Here is a 12,884-nt window from a genome sequence, read left to right on the forward strand (position 1 = left end):
GGCCTCACTAAATCTCACTGAAATCTTTGGATTAGGACCCTAAAAACTCTCCAATTTAGCATTGCGTAAGTGTGCCAAATTTCATACTGGGAGATGGGTGAGGGAGACATCCAGTATTTAAAAATACCCTTTAAGAATGGGAAAGTAACAAATACTCAAAGACTTTTTAACAAGTCAGTATATGATTATTGAAATTGTTGCTTTTCTAATTAAACAATTAAAGGTATTGAAGAAAAAAAATCTCATGATTCCCTTTTCATCCTCCAGGTCTGAATTTTATTATTATTCCTGGATGGGATGAATGACTCCAGGACATTTCATATGAATGACCTTAGTTATCTCTTTTAGAGCATCAGATGTGAACTTTGTATTCATAGTGATTTTACTTATTAGCAAATATAGTTTCTCTGATAAACTTACCAACTATCACATTCACTTTAAACTACTTCTATAAATTTTGCTTTTTGTTGATTTCTTTGCTGAGTCAGAATCATTTGCCTTTAGGATTTCTGCTGACTTTTTCTTCTCCAAGACATAACTATATGACAAATAACTTCTTTTAAGTTAATGGAGGGCTGCCTGTGAATTAAGAATTAAGTTCCTAATAGATGTGCTTTAGGCAGGATCATTGCACCTTCAGAAATTCTACTTCTATTCTCAACTCATATACATAGACATCATAATGATAATTTTCTTTTATAGTAATTGTAAAGGAAAGCAGAAAATATTTCTCCATCCATCATACAGGATAACTATATACCTAGCAGCAGACTCCATAAATAGGTCACACCTTGTTAAGGCCTCAATTCTACAAAAATAAGTGCTGGTGCAGACTCCTATATCCATGTTGAGTCCCACAGAAGTCTCTTTGCCCAGCCTATCTCAGCCTTTCCACTGCCACCCCTGTATCCTCGTTTGAACCTCCTTTGCCTGCTTCCCCCCTACTCCTCTATTCCTAGTCTCCCATAAAGTCGCAGTCTCAATCCTCTCCACTAGCCAACCACCTGTCCCAGTCTCCCTCCCACTTCAGGCTCTTTAGCCCAATCTACTTCTTCTGTTGTGATCCCCCCATCAAGGTCATACTCTTGTTCCCCCAGCATTAGTCAGCCTCCATACTGTCTGGGCTCTATCAGGTAGCACTGAAACCACAGGAGAGAGATTCTCCCTGTTCTCAGTTCTGGTGCCTGGCACCACACCAGCGAGGGGCAGCAGTGGCAGGGAAAGTCCTGTTCAGCCTCTGCGTCCCTTGGCTCGAGCATGCTCAGTGCAGGTGGAATCCTCAAGACATTTAGCTGCCAAACTCCAAAAGCCTCTGAGGAGTGGGGCTCAGCATCTGGGCCACAGCCCCTGCCCCCACAAGCAGTTTTGCAGGCTGAAGGCAGGAAAGGCATGTCAGGAACGGGTACAATCCAGACTCCTGAATAGCTGTGTCACCCCTGCCCTCTAACCTGGGATGCCTTTAACAATACTTTGCTGCTGTAGCCTCCAGTCTAGAGTGCTCACAAACAGCCTCCAGCATGTAAGGTCCTCCCAGCTATGTCTGTATATGTGCTGCAGCCAGCTAGCCAGACCTCATCTTTTGCTTGTAGGGTGACTTCAACAAACTTCCAGTCTTAGATTTCCCCCCAGAAATATATGTTCTATACTGTCCAGCCCTCTCCTGAACAATGCAAGTTTTATATAAAAGTCTGTTATTTCCTTTAACAGAAATAAAATGCACATAACTTGTCACCTCAAATGGAGTTTCCCAGACACTTCAGTTTAAACAAACTGGATTAGATAAAACAAGTTTATTAACTACAAAGAGAGAGATTTTGAGGGAAAATAATGAGGCATAAAAGTTAGAAATTTTTCCAAGAAAACAAAGTTAAAATGCTACTGGTGCCTAACAGAACAATCAGATTCAAGCAAAATTTCTCACCTTATGCTTTCAGCAGTCTTACTGACCAAACCCTCTAGCTCAGGATCCCTTCCCCCAAAATCCAATGAAGGCTTCTTTTGCTACTTCAGGTGTAGAGAATGACATCAGAGGGTGTGTGTTTGCCTCTCTTTTTTATAGTTTCAGTCCCCATTTTGAAAAGCATTTCCAGTTGAGTACCAGGAGACAAAAGGTCTGTGTGGAAGGATGTTCCCTGGTACTTTTTTTCCTTAGCAGTTTGAGCTTCCTTTGTTTCCTCTTTCTGCTTGAGGACTCTTGACTGTTTAAATGCAAATTAAGCAGCTTACACATTTGTTTGTTTAGGACAGACCAGTTTGCCAACATCTGCTTGGGTAGGCCTGTAGTTTGGAACATGTGTTAATAACATCATACAGGGAATAACTTCACATACAATGTTGTCACACATTTTATGAGGACAATAATGAGCACCAAAGTATGAGTTTTCAAATGATACCTCACAAGGCATACTTTGTACAAAGATTATTACAGTAGTGTGTAGGGTATAGACACAGGGAGACAGTCTGTCACACTCAGCTCTTTCTTCTCTGGCTGCTTCCTCACAAGCTTGCCTTCCTCTTATTAGCAACTGCCGGAGAGATAATAGCAACTTTTTGCTGGTGACTGAGGGGTTCCTAATAAATGGAATCTACTGTAATAAGGTATTTTTTTCTCCATCATACACTTGTCTCCTCATCTTGTTGAGGAAAGCATATTCTGTCTGAATCTGTGAACTCCTACTATTCCACTGATTTTGAGGCCATGGGAACTTCCATTATTCTGATATTTTTTTCAATATTCAAGCCCGCAAGTTTTAAATCAGTCATAAAGTGTTTGACAAGGGCATTCAAATCCTCAGTACTGTGCTAAGTGAGAGAATGACTGGTATCAAGGGTACTATTTTTTTTTATAACTGTTCAACGCTTTCAACCATGAATAATTACTATATTTCAGTCACACAACTTTATGTGTCAGTTTTCAGATGTTATCCAAATAATTGGGGTCTTAATCAATATCCTTAAAAGCTTCTGAATTGTAAAGAAAAAATGGATTTAAATTTATTTGATTTGTAACTTGCTGTCATCTAGTGTTAGCTTCAGCATAATAAAACACATATGGATGTGTCTGCTTAATTGCTTGAAAGCAGGAAGGATATACTCTGACAGAACCTGGTGGCATATTTTGCAAGTAAAATAAGCTTCCACTGGAATTTAGAAAGTAAATATTTCTGAAATTTGCCTATTTTCCTCTTGTGTTATTTAAAGATTAGTTGTAATTCTGGAAAAACACCAATATTAATTAGGTCATAGGGAGACAGTTTGGCTTACTGGTTAGGTATACAATTAGAATTCAGAACTTGCATAATTATAGCCTTTCTTGTAAAGCACTTTGAACTCTACAGATAAAATGGCAATACTAGATGGTGTTATTATTTATCAGGGAAATAGTGTTTAAAGAGCAGAATATTCTTCCACAGATGACAATTTAAGTTTATTAATATCTTAAGAGTCTAAATGATTTTAGTGAAAAGTTTTATGGAATGTTAAGAATTCTTGGCAGTAGTCATAGAGGAGGGCCCCCTAGACTAGGCACTGTGCAAATACAGAACACAGAGATGGCCCTTGCCCCCAAGAACTTCCATTTTAACAAATCTTGACATTGCAAAGAAGGTTGTAAATATTGGACCATATTCTTCCCCTGCATGGGGCTAGAATAGCTAGCTCCCTATACAGGGAGATTTTTGTGTGGTGCAGGGCTATTACAGTCTCTCCTGTATGCCCTCCCATCTGCAGTCAGTATAAGGGGCATGTGGCACACAGAGGACCCTTGGCAAAGAGTTTTTTGCAATCAACTCTCATCTCAGGCCTGACAAAAATCACTACACCAAAACACATTTCTTGCAGGGTATTTATCCATGAGGGGTGTGACAGGGCTTGGGTGGCCAGGCAGCCTAGTGGTTAGCTTGCCAGGCTCTCAGTCCCCTGCTCAGCTGAGTAGTCAGTCTTTAATGCCAGGAGAATGGTAAGGGGAGCTATGGCCTCCCTTTCCCTCAGGTCCCAGGCCCTGTGTATATCAACCCCATAACAGGGGGATTGGTTCCTGCCAGCAGTCTGTACAGTTTGGGGCATGGCCCCTCCAGTCCAACCTGATTCATGGCTTGCTGCCTGTAGAGTTCCCTCCTGGGTCTGGGACAGTGTCTTGCTGTGGTCTCAGGCCCTTTCAGGTGTGGCAACCACAAGCTGGTGAGGGCAAGCCCCACAATGTCTCTGGGATCCATTCAAGCCATTACCTCTGGTGCTGGGGGTTCGTTCACAGTCTGTCCTTGGCTGGGGAGCCAATGCTTGCTTCCTGGTGGCTGCCCTGGCTGGCAGGCTGCTGGGCTGTCCCTTCATGCAGGGAAACAGGAAGGTCCTGCCTTTTTTGCTAGTCAGAACTGAACTGAACCAGGCTCCCTTCTTTTCTCCCCACTCCAAGCCTGGCACTGGCCACAGGTATAGCAGAGTGGGACTAGCAGAACCCAAAGGTCTTCTTTAACCTCTGCTGTGCTGGCTGGTAGTTTCTCTGCTTCCTCATAAGGGGTAACGTATAAGGTATCTACAGAAATCTTGTTCCTTATCAAGGCTCGATCACAGTGAGATGTATATACAGGTAACACTTAAGGAACAATGGAAATATATTAAAAGTATGTTATATGGACTTGGAGTAAAAGTTAGTTTCCAGGGAATAATATGTCCCAGTGACGGCCCATTCAAGCATGACAGAGTTATCACCTCTCTCTCATTAACCAGTGATATAATGCAAGGTTCAATTGTATAGCCTTTCTCCATCCCAAGACTACTCATAGAAAATCATCAAAGACAACTGCAAATAATCATAACCACTGAGAGTTAAAAAAAGAATATTACAACAGACAGGGGAACTCCTGTGTATGAATAAGGACAAAAGACTGTTTCAATATAACACAGGATGTGGAGAGGCACTCTGTATCCATATACTGAGGGAATATCTTGTGGAGTGGAGGTGTTTTATTAAAAGTTTGGATCCTGGTTCTTGTGAAGCCAGCCAGCTCTGCAAGAAACTTAACCTGGGGGTAGGGGGGTTACCTACTTCACTACTGATCTTGATGGACTTTAATAGTAATGATGCTATATAGTTAAAACAAAGCATTATTCCAATCACTTGGGCATATTGTTACTAATTTTCAAGGTAGCATGAATTGGTAGGACTTATATTGAATTAAGGCTTTTTTTTCCCCCTGGAAATATCACATAAAAATATTAACTTGATTTAAGTGTAAAAATGTACCTAGCAAAAACTGTAAGGAAGACATTCAAGGAATTCTTTGGCTTATTTTCTTCAATTATTTTCAGCAATGACAGTAATAAAACGGCAACTCCCATGTTAGGAAGCTTATGCCCTGTATAAAATATTCCAGGAAATATAACATGAAAAAAAAAAAAGCTTACCAATTGTATCTCATGGATCAGTAACTGGTTAAAAGATAGGAAACAAAGGGTAGTAATAAATGGTCAGTTTTCAGAATGGAGAGAGGCAAATAGTGGTGTCCTTCAGGGGTCTGTACTGGGACCAGTCCTATTCCACATACTCATAAATGATCTGCAAAGAGGGGTAAACAGTGAGGTAGAAAATTTGCAGATTATACAAAACTACTTAAGAGATTTAAGTCCAAAGCAGACTGTGAAGAGTCACAAGGGATCTCACAATACTGAGTGACTGACTGGTCAACAAAATGGCAGATGAAATTCAATGTTGATAAATGCAAAGTAATGCACATTGGAAAACATAATCCCAACTATAAATATAAAATGATGGGGTCAAAGTTAGCTGTTACCACTCAAGAAAGATCTTGGAGTCACTGTGGATAGTTCTCTGAAAATATCCACTCAATGTGCAGTAGCAGCGAAAAAAGCTATAGAATGTTGGGAATAATTAGGAAAGGGATAGATAATAAAACAGAAAATATTATATTGCCTCTATATAAATCCATGGGATGCCCATGAATACTGCATGCACATTTGGTCACCCCATCTTAAAAAAAAAAGATATATTGGAATTGGAAAAGGGCAACAAAATTATTAGGGCTATGGAACAGCTTTCCTATGAGGAGAGATTCATAAAACTAGAACTTTTCAGCTTGGAAAAGGGGCAATTAAAGGGGTATGCAATTGAAGTCTATAAAATCATGACTGGTATGGAGAAAGTAAATAAGTAAGTGTTATTTATTCCTTCTCATAACACAAGAATTAGGTTCACTCAATGAAATTAACAGGCAGCAGGTTTACAACAATCAAATGGAAGTACTTCTTCACACAACACACAGTCAACCTGTGGAACTCTTTGCCAGAGAATGTTGTGAAAGCCAAGACTATAACAAGATTCAAAAAAGAATTAGATAAATTCATGGAGGATAGGTCCATCAATGACTATTAACCAGGATGGGCAGGGATGGTATCCCTAGCCTCTGTTTGCGAGAAGCTGGGTATGGGTGACAAGGGATGGATCACTTGATGTTTACCTGTTCTGTTCATTCCCTCTGAAGCAGCTGGCATTGGCCACTATCAGAAGACAGGACACTGGCTAGATGGACTATTGGTCTGACCCAGTATGGCCATTTTTATGTTGTTATAAAACCCTTGGACAAATATAAGTGGTTAATTAAAGCATATTGAGGATTGCTGTGAATGGTGCAAAAATGGGAAAGGATGGGATTGGGATCTGCTGCATAGGTAGGATCTTTGGAGCTACTTGATGGTAGTGAAGTCATGCAATGGAATTGCCCACCATTCAAGCAGTCCAATAAGGTGCTTTCCTATCATTCTCCTACTGGACTACAGTAGTTATACCTTATTCAACCTCTTTGAAGCAAAGATTGGGGTCTGGCTTGGGATCCCAGTTTATTACCTTCTGGAAGTTTGGGTTTGTGAGTAGAGCTGGGAGGTAAATCATTTTCCCGTTCAAACATTTTTGAACGGGGAGTTCAAACATTTTTTCTTTTCCTGAAAAGTCAAAATATCAAAAAAGTTTTCATTATCCAAAAGGACAAACAAAAAAATTGAGTCAAAATGTTTTGTTTCAACAATTTCAAAACTCTGGCTTTGATTTTGACCTTTTTTAAACTATCCCACGCTTCCATCTAATTAGATTAAATTTTAAAACAAAAAAATGGTGTTTCTAAGGAGAAAGATGAAATTTTTCATTTTGAAAATGCCTGAAGTTTAATTTTTTTCAGTTTCAAAACTTTTTCAACAACTTGTCAGTTGGTAGAGTCATGGAAATTGACCCTTTTCCCACAAATAGTTGAGACCAATCTGCATTTTTCCTATGAAAATTTTCAAAAAATTCCCAACCAGTAGTATTTGTGACATGCTGTCTTCAACCCTCCCTCTTTCCCCTCCTCCAGTTAACATATGTTCAATGGTATGTTCAATGGTAGTTCCATTATTTTAGATCAGAACTGACTTCATCCAACAGATTCAGGGCTCAAAAAAGGTTAGTCAATCTACCATTGCAGAGTCCCCTTATAAATAAAGTAACATTAAAAAAAATGATGCTAATCTGTGTTTTGGCATCACAAAGGATCTGGAATGACTCAAGAGCATAATAGCTCATAGTTAGTGTTTACAAGTATTAAGTAATTCATTATCATAAATGTAATTAAGTTTGATTGCTGAGGCTGTATTGCTGAAATAATGGAAAGATTGCATCATCTTCACTATCTAACAGGGCACTAGCTTTCTAAAAGATGACTTCCCACAAGAGACATACTTTTGGAGTAGTAAATAGCCATATTGATTTTAAGACTAAACACAAAACAAAAAATCCCAAGCAGTTCTTAAAATTAGCCCTTAAATAGTGGCCTTATTTTCAGAAGTACTAGGCACACAGTACTGCCTATTAATTTCAGACAGAGATACAACATGGTTTTCATCAGATCACTTTTTAAATTACTCAAATATAGATGAAGGGAGCAAATTTTAGGCAACAATTTTTTAGAATCCTAGTCAATTTTTTGACACAATAAATGGGAATCCTACATGAAATATTTACAGCCACATATAACAAAGAACATTTACCCTCTCTCTCCTTTTTGACTTCCTTCATTTCACTATCCTTCTCTTTGTTTTCTCCCCCCCTTCTTATTTTAATAATTTCTTTAACAGAATTAGCATGTGGTATTTTTGCTGTGTCATCCTCTGTCTGATGAGTCTCTGTAAGCCATACTTACTTTATGCTTGGTTTTGATAAAGATTCCTGTTACTCTTAAAGTTTAATACATTTTAAAATAAGTAACAGTGATGGTCAGCTGTGGAATTTCCTCAAGACACAGGAGGTTGTGATAAGAGAGGTTTGGTATAGAAAGTGATAATATTTAAACAATCAGTTTCGCAGAAGAACTCTTGAGTAGCCTAAATTACCTATTGTTTTTGGGGGGTGGAGGGGAAGGTATTTTTCTCTTTTAAGGAAAAAAGAAAAAGATACATACATTGTAAAGTGTCTTTGAAATGATTGAAATGGCCAATTATTTTTCTTGTTGATTTTACTTTCAGAAGATGTTTGACTGAATCATAGAATCTGTAGCAAATTATCAATAATATTACTCAAACATTTTGCTGAGATAATATTATTTGCTAATATAGGTCCCAGTCTACAGTGCCTTGGGCATCAGGTGCCCAACCCAAAACCCACTGAAATCAATGGAAGTCTTTCCATTAACTTCAATTGGATCAGGACCCAGAGCTTTAAAGCTGATGAGTCTGATTCTCCACTCTATTACACTGGTGTAAAACCAATGTAATAGTGTACATAATCAGATCCAATGGATGATTTAGGTGTCCAAGGAATTGGATTTGACTCCTGCTGTGCCTGTATGTGTATTGTAAGAGTGAAAGAAAAGAATGGAGTTTCAAAATCCATTTCAGTTTTGAAAAGCAGATTTTCTAGATTGTTCCAAGAAAACCGGCTAGAAGGGCTTGGGCAGTACTATTTTAATCCAAAGACTATTCTTTATTTGCTGCATCTGCAGCTAACTCTAAAGACACAATTGAAAATAAATGAACTTGGGAAAATGTTTGACACTTCCCCATGATGAAATATGTACTGTTTTTCAAATAACTCAACTGTCTCATTGAGCATCAGAAATGTTACCTGGCCCCAAGTTTCCATTTGGCTAATGACTTTCTCAGCATAGTGAATGACTAAAGCTGTCACTGCAACAACTGTAGTAATACATCAATAAACAATTTTCTTCCTAGTTTTCAGCTAGCTTTACCTCTGAGCAATGACAAGATCAGTGGACTACACAACTGATATAGGTGTAATGAAAATTCACAAGACTTCTATAAGCTAAAAATATGTTAATTTGTTGTTTACACATGACTAAGGTAAACTATGTAAACAGTATAAGCCTTGTGTCAGCTGCAGACCAAAATTGCTATTTGATTTGTGTGAACCAGTGAGTTTTACACCTGATTGTAAAAACCACCTTTTAACTGGCAAAGGGAAGAAGAAATTTCGAAAACTGGGAGATATTCAGCCAGATCCTCAGTTGGTGTGACTCGGACTAGCTTTATTAACAACAATGGAGCTATACCTATTTGCACCAGCTGAGGATTTGGCCCAACATGTCTTTCAATGGAAGGAACTAGGACTATATTAATATTTCTTTTTTTACTCTTATTTGTATTACAGTAGGTGCCCACGAGCCTGTAAATGCTTCTCTAGAGCTCCCTGCCAATGGTCGCTAGTCTAGCCCTATGGAGGTATCTCTTTCAGTAACTCAGCCCTGCAGCTGGGTCATTGTCTTAAATCCACCTCTTCCGGGGTCACAATTGTCTAAACTGAAAAGCTCCAAAATGTTATAAACACAAATAAAAGTCCTGCCCGTCTTTCCAGGGCTCTTCCTCAGCTTGTCTTCATCTCGGCTTGTATCCCCCTGAAAAACCTAATGGTGGGCTTGTGCATTCTCTTCGTTGGGGCCAGTCGGGGCACCCCATCCCACCCTCTGCTCTGGGGTTCCAAACTGCTCCTTTACCTGTACTGCAGTTTTCCCTGGGACACATCCTACCTTAAATTCATTTATGAGTCTTTCTGTCTCTTCCCTACTGAATCAGGGTCTCTCCCAGACCTCCGTGCCTGGAGAACTTTTCTCCACTGTGACACATATGCCTGGCTCTCTGTCCAGCCCTTTTCCCAGGTGGGATGACCATGTAAATTTACATGGTCATAAATCCCATGTAGCCACCTCTGCTCTTCATGGGGAATTTGCCTGATTTTCCTCAGGTGGGGCTCATTCTGTAATCAGGTTGGCTTAGCCCCATGCTCTCCATCCCAAAGGTCAAGTCACCCTGTTACAGAGCCCCAGTAATGGACCATGACCTCATTATGTTAGGTGCTGTACAAACACAGAACAAAAAGATGTTTTACATTTAACTGCAATGACATGTATCATCACATTTTTATGTCTTAGGTTTCAAAATCCAAGTGAGCAACATGGTCACCATGGTTTTCTATAAGTTTTTTCATACTTATTATAGAACACAAAATACCTTCTTTCTTTAAAAAGGGAAATTTGTGGGATGATCTAATATATGGAAGACCTAGATTATTTAGTAGTGATCACAGCCATCACTCAAATGCTATTCTTAATTTCCGGAAGACAAGGTGTTAGCCATTGTGAGTTCTAACATTTTCTAAATACTAAAGTTAGTCACAAATATTATCCTTGTTAATAGCAAACCAAAAATGTAAGATTTTTTTTATGAATTACAATGATTAATGAAGTAAGTTTCTTTCTACATCACACATACCCACCCACTTACACACCAATCAACATACATATATGCCAGTGTAGCCTTAACATTACTATCTCACATGTCCTTGAAATTCTAGGACTACAGTTTTTTCACTCTACACATACCAGAAATACCTTTATAACCACAAAAGCACTACTAAATATACCTACAAACATGTTCTGTGGCATCATATCCAATGTCAGTAATAAGGGTATTTTCAGCAGCTCAATTCTTTATAATGATTGGTCCTTCCAGTCACCCAGGATGCTCACTTAGCATCATTGTCATATTTTGTATGTCCCAACAAATCCATTCACCAGCCTTTAAAAGGGATGATGTTGGATTTAGGACAGTGAATAAAAGTAAGGAGAAATCTCTGCCTATATCCATACAGCCGGAAACCTTAGCACAAAAGGCTTTACCTGATTTTACAAGGAGAAGCTGCAAGCAACTTAAAAAAATATCTAGGAAAAGAATACCTGTGATTGAAAATATTATGTGTTAATGAGATAATGAGGAATCTGAAGGTGAAAAGTTAGCCGTTGTTTCAGAAGCTAAGCTAAAAAATAGAGGGAAAGGCTTTATATATATATGAGGAAGAATGAAAGGCTTTACAATATATATATATGAGGAAGAATATGGGCAGAATATAATCACATGAGGATCTTTCTAATACCCTCCCTCCTTGATGTTGCACCACATACCTACATGCACACATACACTTAAGGGCTGGCCACAATAACAGTACTTGCTGTCCCCTCACTTGAGCACAAGGAGAGCTCCAAGCTAAAACCTACAGGTAAATGGAGGTGTTTTTTTCTTCTCCCCAGCCAGGCTGCCCAGCATAGCTGGTGCTGTGGAATGGGAGGAAGCAGGTACTTGACCTAACCCAAGGGTGGTGCAACAAACATGATCCTCCTTGGACTACTGGAGATACCATGACAACTTAAGGAACAATGCTGCCCAGCTTTCCTGCTCTACTAGTGAGTCTCCCCATCTCTCCATTCCATGGAGTACATATGCACCAATTAGTTTTCATATGTCTTTAATTGTGCATGAATAGAAGGTCTTGCTTTCTGTATTTTATCATTCTAAACAATGAAACAAAAATAAACCTGGCTAAATATTATTTTGCCTTTAATGACTTGCAAGTTGCTTTAAATGGATATGAATAAATTGGTGGTTTGTGACCCCATTTTTTCCTCTGTGATTGCTGATTATATCATGCACAGAAAATAAAGGCAGGAATCTGAATTGGGACTGCATTCTATAAGGAAACAACATGGTCCAGTGGATTGGTCATCAGGAGACCTAAATATTACTAGATCTGCCTATGACCAGTGGTATAACTTTGGGCTAGTAACTTTAATCTCTTTGTGCCTCAATTTCTCCATCCATAAAGTGAGGATGATAGTAGTCACTTTCTTTGGCAAATCTGGGCCTATACAATTAAATTTCATGTCTGGGCCACTGAGGCTAAGTATGAACTTCTGTGTTCTCTGTGAGTATGTTTGTCTCTACATCTGCAGCTGTTCTTGAGGAAATGTGATGTTGGCCAAGTTAATTACCCAGTTGCCCATAATTGGGGATTTCATACCCTTCCAATGTTCATGTTTCTTTTTCCTTAGAAATTTACTTGTGCTATACTTGCCTTTGATTTCAAATGTTTGAGGTTTATTTTCTTTTTCAACTTTAAGATTTTGCCCCCTTAAATTACAGTTGTACTCTGCAAAAATTATTCTAAAAATAGCATTGTGGGGATTCCGTGCTTCCTGAGTAAGAAGGATCTCTTTATATACCTGTCATCCTGTTTCAGAGTTGAACTGTACTTAGTTCTTGATACATATTAAACTTCACTGCATTTTAAGAAAAATTCTTGTTTGGGGAATATGTTCAATCTCCTTTCATCTAATATCATAACATTATGGATTGAGTCCTGTTCCCCCTGAAGTTAGTGTGTGGTTGGAGCAATAAAGTAAAAATCTGGACCTCATAGCAAAGCCAGTGATAATTTCTATCAGGCTTTCTCTCTGCATGGGAGATTTTCTAGAAAGTGATGTAGTTTAAAAGTCTGAGTAAATGCAAAAAATGGAGAAACTGGGACTTGTGTATAAAAGTATATTACGGTATATAGT

At 38.7% G+C, this 12,884-nt stretch overlaps 2 long non-coding RNA genes across 4 annotated transcripts in view; one reads left to right on the plus strand and one right to left on the minus strand.

Annotated features, from left to right (window-relative positions):
- Nucleotides 1-12,603, plus strand: part of LOC120408373 — a 31,581-nt gene extending 18,978 nt beyond the window's left edge. For both annotated transcript variants that reach the window (XR_005600650.1, XR_005600649.1), the window contains exon 3: nt 11,580-12,603. This is a non-coding gene — a long non-coding RNA (uncharacterized LOC120408373). The remainder of the gene's footprint in view (nt 1-11,579) is intronic.
- LOC120408372 overlaps nt 1-12,884 on the minus strand; it is a 55,022-nt gene that overhangs the window by 7,995 nt on the left and 34,143 nt on the right. The gene's annotated exons all lie outside the window — the stretch shown is intronic.

Source organism: Mauremys reevesii, linkage group 6 (assembly GCF_016161935.1).
Source record: "Mauremys reevesii isolate NIE-2019 linkage group 6, ASM1616193v1, whole genome shotgun sequence".
Classification (NCBI taxonomy): Eukaryota; Metazoa; Chordata; order Testudines; family Geoemydidae; genus Mauremys; species Mauremys reevesii.